The 12,325-nt window shown below is 27.4% G+C and overlaps 1 long non-coding RNA gene across 2 annotated transcripts; it reads left to right on the top strand.

The window, feature by feature from the left end:
- Positions 1-1,138: 1,138 nt before the first annotated feature.
- On the top strand, positions 1,139-5,869 carry LOC146993031 (uncharacterized). Of its 2 annotated transcripts, XR_015038616.1 has the most exons (3): positions 1,139-1,739; positions 3,481-3,523; positions 5,645-5,869. It is a non-coding gene; the product is annotated as an uncharacterized LOC146993031 (long non-coding RNA). The 2 variants fall into 2 exon arrangements; XR_015038615.1 differs by lacking the exon at positions 1,139-1,739 and having other exon boundaries at positions 1,746-3,523.
- The last annotated feature ends 6,456 nt before the right edge of the window (positions 5,870-12,325 follow it).

The raw sequence follows: 12,325 nt of genomic DNA, 5'->3' as shown, positions 1-12,325 counted from the left end.
TAAATTAAAAGCAAAAGTAAAGTAAATTGTAAAATTTAATTTCAAATAACAATTAGAAAGGCGTTCTTGCCCTCCCGCTTATTAGTGTAAATAACAGAGAAAAAATCTATCTGCCTTTAACTTTGCCGTTTGGTAATGTCAATCGTACTTCTAAATCCAAACTTTTTCTGTCCCTAACCATGCCTCTTCGTGCGACTGCACAGGTTGCAAGTACTGTCGTTTATTACATTGTGAGAACTATACATTTAAACCTGCAATTTCTTCCTTATTTAATGATAGTAAGAGATTCAAGATATGAAAAAAATTAAACGCTACGGAATGACTTGCAAAGTTCATTCCAAATTAAGTATCAGAATCCTGCCTAGTTACTTCTCTGATTTATAATTTTCGAGTTGTGATTGCAAAAAGAGGAACATTTCCTTAAAGGGTGGGTCGCCTTTTTATTTGCGTACGCTCCGATCAAGTAGGAGACACCGAATTTACATACATTAATTTATTATTTACATTAATAATTTATCATTTATTTAATTATCCGTTTTAATTCTAAAAATAAAAATGAAAAGCAAAAGGGAATTTAAATTTTTTTTATTGAAACTCCAATTACGAACAATATATGTAAAAAATGAAAAGCAAAAGGGAAAAACATAAAAATAATAATTAATCTTCTTATTATATTTAATTATCCGTATATATGTAAGAAATAAAAAGCAAAAGGGAAAAAAACATATAAAAATAATAATTAATTACATTATTATTTATTTATAATTATCGGTTTTAATTCCCATTTAACATTATTATCGGTTTTAATTCGCATTTAACATTATTATCGGTTTTAATTCGCATTTAACATTATTATTTATTTATAATTATCGGTTTTAATTCATATTTACCATTATTATTTATTTATAATTATCGGTTTTAATTCGCATTTATGCATTATTATTTATTTATAATTATCGGTTTTAATTCGCATTTAACATTATTATTTATTTATAATTATCGGTTTTAATTCGCATTTAACATTATTATTTATTTATAATTATCGGTTTTAATTCGTATTTACCATTATTATTTATTTATAATTATCGGTTTTAATTCGCATTTATGCATTATTATTTATTTATAATTCTCGGTTTTAATTCGCATTTAACATTATTATTTATTTATAATTATCGGTTTTAATTCGCATTTAACATTATTATTTATTTATAATTATCGGTTTTAATTCGCATTTAACATTATTATTTATTTATAATTATCGGTTTTAATTCGCATTTAACACTATTATTTATTTACCTACGCTCCGATCAAGTAGGAGGAATGCTTTACTTTCAGTTTTGAATAAATTTATTACTATTTACTGCAGCTTCAAGGTGCTCTAAACATAATTTTCGAAGTAAAAACTTGATAGTTATGTTGATTATTAGACTTGCATGAAAAAATTAGTATTTGATCTAAAATACCTTAAATTATTTGAATTATATTTTACTAAATCATGTATTTTGATATAACTAGCTAGTTAAAAAAATTAAAATTGTAAATGTGCAGAAATGCTTATATAAAACCAAGAAATTGTTTATATTTTTGTTGCTTTTTCCCTTGTAAATTAATTATATATATATATTACACTCTGGGGAGTCAGCACCCTGCTGAATTGTAGTAAACGGGACGTCCAATCTACTAGACCATCAAAGATGCAGATTTGGATTTTCTATTTCATAGTTATTGAAATCATAATGGTATGTTTGTTTAAATTAGTACTGTTTATGAATGTGATAAAAATAAATTCTGATAAGCTAAGAAATGATTTATTTTCTATTAATTATGAACTGTAAATAATGTAACCAATTTTCTTCATAGTATTTACTAAAAAATTTTTTGTTAAAAGGGAGGTAGTCTTATTTATACAATTCTTGCAGAGATACCAAGAAATAAAACATTTCAGGTATTTTCACTCAGTATATCTTGATGTGTAAAATCGTGTTGTTCAATGCCATATTACTTTTCCACAGGAAAGTAATTTTATTGATCTAACATCTGCATAAATCAAACTTTTTAAAGAATGATTACAGTTTCTAAGCTAACTTAAAATTTTCAGATTTAGAAAATGTATGTTTAATTTAGCATTAGTTTTCCATGGAATAGAAAAGGTTTTCAAAATGTTCAGTTATTAGAGGGAAATAATATAAATGAGATTGTCCTGATACAGTTTCAGCCGGAAATGAAACTGAATTTTCGGATAGTGAAGATTTCATTTAAGAATTTTAATAAAACTGATTAATGTAAATCCTCTGCATTTAAAAATTCTAATAAAACTGATTAATGTAAATCCTCTGCATTTAAAAATTCTAATAAAACTGATTAATGTAAATCCTCTGCATTTAAGAATTCTAATAAAACTGATTAATGTAAATCCTATGATTCATGTAGGTATTCTTCTGTTATCAGGACCAGATTCAGAAATGTGTGTTTATATGCATGCATTTTTAAATGTAGGTGCTCGTGTGTGCATGTATATATTCTTTATGTATGTATGTGTATACTTTACACATATATGCGCATACATGCATATACACATGCTTACATATCTACAGTGGAACCCCGAGATATGAGTTTAATTCGTTCCAGCATTCAACTGGTATGGCGAATTTCTCGTATCTAGAAACAAGCTTCCCCATTGAAAATAATGGAAATTCAGTTAACCCGTTCCACACCCCAAAAAATATCAACATTTTAAAATCAAGTCAATTTTTCCTAATAAATAACACTGGTAAATAATATAACAATAGTTTAACTTTGTTACCAACATTTTAACTCCTCATTAATCCACACCAACAACAGCTTCTCAACATCTAGGAGTACTTTTATAGTGCTTGGAAGAAACGATAATTCCTTTGGCTGCATCAGGTTTCTTAATTTCTTCCTGCTTCTTCAGAATAGTATAGATTTTCGATGTTGAAAGGCCGCAAGTCTTTGCCAATTCCGTCACCATGCTTATGTTTATCTATGATTTCTTTCTTGATATCAGCGGCCATGGCCTCCTTATTTTTCTTTGCAGCACTATCTGAGGCAACAATCTTCTTGCGAGGCATCTTGAAATAATTATTTTCACGTTAAATGTCAAAACAATTAACTTACAAGTGCACAAACACGTATAACTGTTCAAACTGTTCCTACCAAATGTTAGAGTCCCTAGTGTGGGATTAATACTCTCTATCTTAGTGCCCTCTATAACCTATGTTAGGGTTAACCTGTATAACCTACAAGGATTGCCAGTTTAGGCGAGATATCTAGGTAGTCATCATAATACGTACCTTACTTTTTATTATTTTTAAATTAAATTGAAAGTAATAAACTAGTTTTCAAGAATGAAGTTAAACTAGATTTGCATTCAACTCTGGTTTATTGTGTTAATGATGTTTTGCTGTAACAAATATGAATTTTTTGTTTAAGTATAATAATTTAAAATGTTTTTTCTAGAGAATGAAGTACTGCCACTAAGGTAAAGGTGCTAACTTGCAAGGTAATTTTCTATTCTACATTAACTCAATCTTTATGTCCTGTTACAGATATATTGGCAGAAATAATGAAAACCTGACATTCAAAAAGAAAAATAATAACGTTGAATGTAGTATATTAGATGGTTAACTGCGGTTTGGCAGCTCATTAATAATCTTACACATATTGAGTACGAATAACTTTGACAATTACCGGTATTTTCAATAGTATAAAATTAGGCAAGAAAGCAGCTTTAGCTTAGCACCGATTTTAAGTACAACAACTCTCTTACCAATATTGGTTTGACGAAGGTAAAATATAATTGAATTTAATAAGTTGGAAATACTGTCTGTCTTTCCATGAGTTAAAAAATAATTTCAAATAAAATTTCTTTTTTCAGTTTTTCATGTTATTTGTTTAATGTTATTGTAATCTGATTTATCATATTTAGTCACATATTCCATCCCTCTTTGCACTATAGTATATAATTCAAAGGACTTATCAGTTTCAGCAATATTTTTTTTTACCAGTATACATTTTTACCATAACTCTGTTTCTAAATCATATCCTGAAAAATTAAGGAGTAAAGTACACAAAGAAGGAAAATATGCAAGTAAATAATGGCATTTAGTGTGGTTTATGTGTCTAATATTTGTACTAGATTGTAAAAGTTATAAAATTCTATTAGCTTTTTAAAATTATTCTTTTTTAAATTGAGATGCTTCTTTGCACCCAAATGGTTAAAGCCCTAGTGTGACTTTGGTACTTTGATCTAACTTCTATTCCTAATAAATAATCCATCTGCATACAGTTTACTCAATTTCTGCCATGTGTAAGGTAAACAATATTAGCTTTTTTTTAATATATCTTTTACAACTATTCCATCAGGTAAATTTCTTTCATATTTTGCCTTAATTGAGTCATCCTGCTAATTAAGAATTTAAAGTTAATATGTTAAGTTTTTGTGTGTATAATTCATTTTAAGTATGTGCAAGCAAATGCATACATTAACAGTTACGTAGAATTATGTTTTGGGTATCAAATTCAGAAATTTTGGGGCTGTTTTTAGAAGATTTATTAATGATTTATACTATATTAATATTGGTAAAAAAATTCTGTGGCTTTTATATGAGAGTATATATCTTAAAATAGCTGCATGATATGGTAGAGGTAAAAAGCTTCATGTGGATCATAAATTAATATTATGTGGGAATTTTTCATTTATTTAATAAAGAAAATATTCAAGCCACAGTTAAAAGTTTTTCACTGGATTATTTGCATACAAAGTTTGCAGCAAATATTTCCTGCAACAGAAGTGACAATTTTTAGTGCAACAGAAGTGACAAAATTTAGTTAGTGTAAGCAGTAACTCTATTTTGAGATGTTAAACAGGAAGGCAAATTTTTGAATTTAAATTGATTTTTGAAGGAAGACTTCATTTAGTCTTGCTATCATTCTACGTGGCTCTTAACTTTTTTATGGTATTTATAATTTTATTGTTATTCAGCTTTCTGTTTGCTTAGAATGCACATGAATGTAGACTTGAAATATTTTATATTGCAAACTGAGATGCCATTGTTATCATAAAGATTTTTGCTCTGATTTTGGAGGAATTTACTGATAATACTTTTGATTGCGTATTGGTTTCCGGTTTATTGAAATGTGTAAAATAGCCTGTTAATGCATATACGTATGTTAATGACATGTATATGTTTATGAAGTATTCTGTTATATGTATATAGTGTTGTGATTAGTTTTCTGCTTACTCTTTATTTAAGAAAAAGTTATCTGTAAGAAAACGAATATTCTTTACTATATGTAGGAGTAAAATTGAAAAGGCTAATGCAATATAATTAATACAAAATTAAGTAAGTCATGTACTTAAATACTAAAGACTTTCTCAACCTTGCAGTTCTAAACAAATCTTAAGTATTTTTTACTTGAAATTATAGGCATTGTGTAAGGTATATAATTGAAGCTTACTGTGTGATAGTATGAAATTAAATTTTTAATTACTGAAATGTAAATTTTTAAATATGAAATACTCAGTGCATTTTATATGCATCTTTTAATACTTCAACTATATTTAAAAACTGAAAACATCTGAAGTGTGAAATTATTACAGATTTTTCTTTTTCTTGTTTAGGAGCTGTTCTCAAAACATTGGGTGACAAAGAATTCACTTTTACAAAAATCGAGCAGGATATTAAAGACAGCGAACTATGGAAAAAATATGGCGAAGCTACATGAAGTCTATGTGGAATTTTATTATTGAAAAAAATATGCTCTTCAGATTTAATGTTAGTTTTTATTGTTTAACAGTAATTGCAGTTTTCGAATACCTGTAAAATAAACCTAATTCTTAAATTAATTTCATGTGTATTTCTTTTGCAAGTATTACAGTTCATAATACTTCAAACAACTTGAAATTTTAGACTTGTTAATTTATGTGGGATATGTTCATAATAAATTTATAATTTAAATAACTCATTGTCATCATATGAGCATAATCTAAAATGCACAGCATTTGACAACAAATTAATAAAAAATTAGCCAACTTCTAATTGCTTTCTTTTATCCAGTTACCTCTTTTTAAATCATTTAATACCATAAAGTTATTTGATGAAAAAAAAATAATTGGTATGTGCACATCAACATGTATATTTATAATGATGTTATAGAAAAAGTCACGAGATAAATATTTAAAAACTTAAATATTCCTAAACAAATTAACTTTTTAAAATTTTATCTGGTATATAAGATAAAATAAAGAACATATTTAGGTAATTTTGAATTTGCATAATTTTATGAACTTATTTATGAAATTAACAGATACATTGTAAAAGGGAACTTTTTAAAAATACCTCAGTAAAGCATTTCTTTTGTAGAGGTGAACTTTTAGTACTGATCTAATATATTTATAAGATTTTAAACTGAAAAAGACAACAATAATAGATTACAATACATTGCAAGATTGACTGATAAATGCAAAATTTTTACATATCATAATTATGTGTGTAATTAAAACAGAAGTTACTTGATTAACTTGCATGCAAATTAATATTTTCTTTAACATGTTTGGGATAAACTGAATTTTCATAAATAAATATGTATAGATTTGTGTATTATCTGAAGATATGAATGAAATATTTGTGACATTAAACATTCATCTTCAAGGAAATTAACAAAGTCAACTTGGTAAACTATTGGAAAAGGTAAGTTTTCTACAATTTCCTGGTCTATATTTAACAATTTTAAAATTTAGCACACTCATTCAAATAATCTAAACGTATGATGTTTTCTTTTGTGCTACATTCGTTTACTGAATTTGTTAATTAACTATATTGTACTTTAGATAGAAATTAACGTAGATATTCCCTGTATTTTACGGTACAAAAACTTATATATTTGATAATAATTGACCTAAATCTTCCCTGTTTTCTTTGCATATACGAATGACTTTGGTAAAAATTTAGTCCGATGTCTTCTCCTCTTTACTGTGTATAAGTGCACATTTTTGGTAAAAAATTTGCATAAATCTCCAATTACCTATTTACTGCATTTTTCGTAAAATGTGCTTATTTTAATCTCTTATTTTTCTATATAAATCTATGCAAAAATGTTCTGCATATTATGATTAAAAGATAAAATTAATATCAAATTTTTACATATCCACCTTTTAGGTATGTACAGCAATATGGAATATATATAACTGGAAAATTTAAATGCAAAAAAATTAATTTCTATTCAAAAATTACATAACACTAAAAGGCTGAAAATCACTTTTAATATTTCATTTTAAAGTGACTACAAAATATGCAATAAATTTTGTAAACCTGAGTTCTATGTTTTAAATCAATTAATGCTATTGTTCATTTACATGGCATAAGAAAATGTCCTTCAGAAAAGCAAATAATTTAAAGTGTTATTTAGTAAACAACTGTTTGCTACAGTTTTTTACTAAATTTAAAATTATGAAATTACGGGGAATATCTACCTTAATTTTTACCTAATATATACGTTTATATACAGTAAAAAATCGGGGAAATTTACGTAAATTTTTACTAAATATATACGCATACGTGAAGCAAAAATTTGAGATTTACGTATATGCGATAAATATACGTAAATTTTTACTAAAAATATACGTAAATCCCTGAAATTTACGTATATTATACGTAAAAGTTGCGAATGAACAGTAGTCTCTCGCGTAAATATACCTAAATTTTACGTAAAAGTTACGTATAGTAAAACGTAAAAATATACGTAAATATTTAGTAATTGCCACTGGACACTTTTTATGATATTTTTACGTTCAACTTGAACGTTTTTTATACGAAAGGCCATTCGTAAATTGCACGTATTTTTCTCGTGCAATTTACGAATGCATGCTGCCTGGGTAGAAGTCAGTAAACATAAAATTTCGTAATAATGAACTTGTATAATGAGGAGTGTCACAGAATTTCCATCAGGACTTTGGTTTTTCCCAATAGAACCTTCAGAACAACCAGAACTTCGGTTTTCTCTATGAGAAATAGATTACAAGCCGTTATGAGTGCAAAAGGTATAAACACAAAATATTAAATTTTGTTTCCTCATTTTGTTGTATGATCTTTGGCAATACATTTTTGAATGCAAATGAACGATGGCATTAATTGATTTAAAACACAGAATTGATGTTTACTAAATTTATTGCATATTTTGTAGTCACTTTGAAATGAAATATTAAAAGTCATTTTCAGCCTTTAAGTGTTACGTAATTTTTTAATAGAAATTTATTTATTTATTTATTTTTTTTTGCATTTACTAGTGCATTTAAATTTTCCAGTTATATATATTCCGTATAGCTGTACATAACTAAAAGGCAGATATGTAAGAATTTGATATAAAAATTATTTTACCTTTTAATCATAGCATACAGAAAATTTTTGCCTAGATTTATATAAAAAATATGAGATTAAAATAAGTACATTTTATGAAAAATGCAGTGAAAAGGTAATTCGAGATTTATGCAAATTTTTTACCAAAAAATGTGTCCATTTATGCACAGTAAAGTGGAGAATACATCGGATTAAATTTTTACCAGTCATTCGCATATGCAAAGAAAACGGAAGATTTAGGTCAATTACTATCAAATATATGCGTTTTTGTACCGTAAATTACGGGAAATATGTACGTTAATTTCTATCAAATATATACGTTTTTGTACCGTAAAATACGGGGAATATCTACCTTAATTTTTACCTAATATATACGTTTATATACAGTAAAAAATCGGGGAAATTTACGTAAATTTTTACTAAATATATACGCATACGTGAAGCAAAAATTTGAGATTTACGTATATGCGATAAATATACGTAAATTTTTACTAAAAATATACGTAAATCCCTGAAATTTACGTATATTATACGTAAAAGATGCGAATGAACAGTAGTCTCTCGCGTAAATATACCTAAATTTTACGTAAAAGTTACGTATAGTAAAACGTAAAAATATACGTAAATATTTAGTAATTGCCACTAGACACTTTTTATGATATTTTTACGTTCAACTTGAACGTTTTTTATACGAAAGGCCATTCGTAAATTGCACGTATTTTTCTCGTGCAATTTACGAATGCATGCTGCCTGGGTAGAAGTCAGTAAACATAAAATTTCGTAATAGTGAACTTGTATAATGAGGAGTGTCACAGAATTTCCATCAGGACTTTGGTTTTTCCCAATAGAACCTTCAGAACAACCAGAACTTCGGTTTTCTCTATGAGAAATAGATTACAAGCCGTTATGAGTGCAAAAGGTATAAACACAAAATATTAAATTTTGTTTCCTCATTTTGTTGTATGATCTTTGGCAATACATTTTTGAATGCAAATGAACGATGGCATTAATTGATTTAAAACACAGAATTGATGTTTACTAAATTTATTGCATATTTTGTAGTCACTTTGAAATGAAATATTAAAAGTCATTTTCAGCCTTTAAGTGTTACGTAATTTTTTAATAGAAATTTATTTATTTATTTATTTTTTTTTGCATTTACTAGTGCATTTAAATTTTCCAGTTATATATATTCCGTATAGCTGTACATAACTAAAAGGCAGATATGTAAGAATTTGATATAAAAATTATTTTACCTTTTAATCATAGCATACAGAAAATTTTTGCCTAGATTTATATAAAAAATATGAGATTAAAATAAGTACATTTTATGAAAAATGCAGTGAAAAGGTAATTCGAGATTTATGCAAATTTTTTACCAAAAAATGTGCATTTATACACAGTAAAGTGGAGAATACATCGGATTAAATTTTTACCAGTCATTCGCATATGCAAAGAAAACGGAAGATTTAGGTCAATTACTATCAAATATATGCGTTTTTGTACCGTAAATTACGGGAAATATGTACGTTAATTTCTATCAAATATATACGTTTTTGTACCGTAAAATACGGGGAATATCTACCTTAATTTTTACCTAATATATACGTTTATATACAGTAAAAAATCGGGGAAATTTACGTAAATTTTTACTAAATATATACGCATACGTGAAGCAAAAATTTGAGATTTACGTATATGCGATAAATATACGTAAATTTTTACTAAAAATATACGTAAATCCCTGAAATTTACGTATATTATACGTAAAAGATGCGAATGAACAGTAGTCTCTCGCGTAAATATACCTAAATTTTACGTAAAAGTTACGTATAGTAAAACGTAAAAATATACGTAAATATTTAGTAATTGCCACTGGACACTTTTTATGATATTTTTACGTTCAACTTGAACGTTTTTTATACGAAAGGCCATTCGTAAATTGCACGTATTTTTCTCGTGCAATTTACGAATGCATGCTGCCTGGGTAGAAGTCAGTAAACATAAAATTTCGTAATAGTGAACTTGTATAATGAGGAGTGTCACAGAATTTCCATCAGGACTTTGGTTTTTCCCAATAGAACCTTCAGAACAACCAGAACTTCGGTTTTCTCAATGAGAAATAGAATACAAGCCGTTATGAGTGCAAAAGGTATAAACACAAAATATTAAATTTTGTTTCCTCATTTTGTTGTATGATCTTTGGCAATACATTTTTGAATGCAAATGAACGATGGCATTAATTGATTTAAAACACAGAATTGATGTTTACTAAATTTATTGCATATTTTGTAGTCACTTTGAAATGAAATATTAAAAGTCATTTTCAGCCTTTAAGTGTTACGTAATTTTTTAATAGAAATTTATTTATTTATTTATTTTTTTTTGCATTTACTAGTGCATTTAAATTTTCCAGTTATATATATTCCGTATAGCTGTACATAACTAAAAGGCAGATATGTAAGAATTTGATATAAAAATTATTTTACCTTTTAATCATAGCATACAGAAAATTTTTGCCTAGATTTATATAAAAAATATGAGATTAAAATAAGTACATTTTATGAAAAATGCAGTGAAAAGGTAATTCGAGATTTATGCAAATTTTTTACCAAAAAATGTGCATTTATACACAGTAAAGTGGAGAATACATCGGATTAAATTTTTACCAGTCATTCGCATATGCAAAGAAAACGGAAGATTTAGGTCAATTACTATCAAATATATGCGTTTTTGTACCGTAAATTACGGGAAATATGTACGTTAATTTCTATCAAATATATACGTTTTTGTACCGTAAAATACGGGGAATATCTACCTTAATTTTTACCTAATATATACGTTTATATACAGTAAAAAATCGGGGAAATTTACGTAAATTTTTACTAAATATATACGCATACGTGAAGCAAAAATTTGAGATTTACGTATATGCGATAAATATACGTAAATTTTTACTAAAAATATACGTAAATCCCTGAAATTTACGTATATTATACGTAAAAGATGCGAATGAACAGTAGTCTCTCGCGTAAATATACCTAAATTTTACGTAAAAGTTACGTATAGTAAAACGTAAAAATATACGTAAATATTTAGTAATTGCCACTGGACACTTTTTATGATATTTTTACGTTCAACTTGAACGTTTTTTATACGAAAGGCCATTCGTAAATTGCACGTATTTTTCTCGTGCAATTTACGAATGCATGCTGCCTGGGTAGAAGTCAGTAAACATAAAATTTCGTAATAGTGAACTTGTATAATGAGGAGTGTCACAGAATTTCCATCAGGACTTTGGTTTTTCCCAATAGAACCTTCAGAACAACCAGAACTTCGGTTTTCTCTATGAGAAATAGAATACAAGCCGTTATGAGTGCAAAAGGTATAAACACAAAATATTAAATTTTGTTTCCTCATTTTGTTGTATGATCTTTGGCAATACATTTTTGACTTCCAAATTTACGATTTTGTTGTATATTTTGTGAAAGGCATATTAAAACGAAAGTTTTATTAGATTTGCATGTTTATTATCTCTTGTGTTCGTTATGACCAGATAAAATTATCAAGCATTTCCTTTATTGCGAAGGGGAAAAAGTATTTGGGGCAATTTTTTCCCACCGCAGTTGGGGCTATTTTTTCCCACCCTAGTTGGGGCAATTTTTTCCCACCCCAGTTGGGGCAATTTTTTCCCACCCCAGTTGGGGCAATTTTTTTCCCACCCCAGTTGGGGCAATTTTTCCCCACCCTAGTTGGGGCAATTTTTTTCCCACCCCAGTTGGGGCAATTTTTTCCTACCCCAGTTGTGGCAATTTTTTCCCACGTGAGTTGGATCAAATTTTTTCCCACCCTAGTTGGGGCAATTTTTTTCCCACCCCAGTTGTGGCAATTTTTTCCCACATGAGTTGGATCAAATTTTTTCCCAACCCAGTTGGGTCAATTTTTTC

The sequence above is a fragment of the Stegodyphus dumicola genome, chromosome X1 (genome assembly GCF_044657685.1).
Source record: "Stegodyphus dumicola isolate Sdum_Otavi_A_Nest chromosome X1, ASM4465768v1".
Taxonomy (NCBI): Eukaryota; Metazoa; Arthropoda; class Arachnida; order Araneae; family Eresidae; genus Stegodyphus; species Stegodyphus dumicola.
Note: the sequence above shows the minus strand (reverse complement) of the source record. Positions and strands in the feature narration are given on the sequence as shown.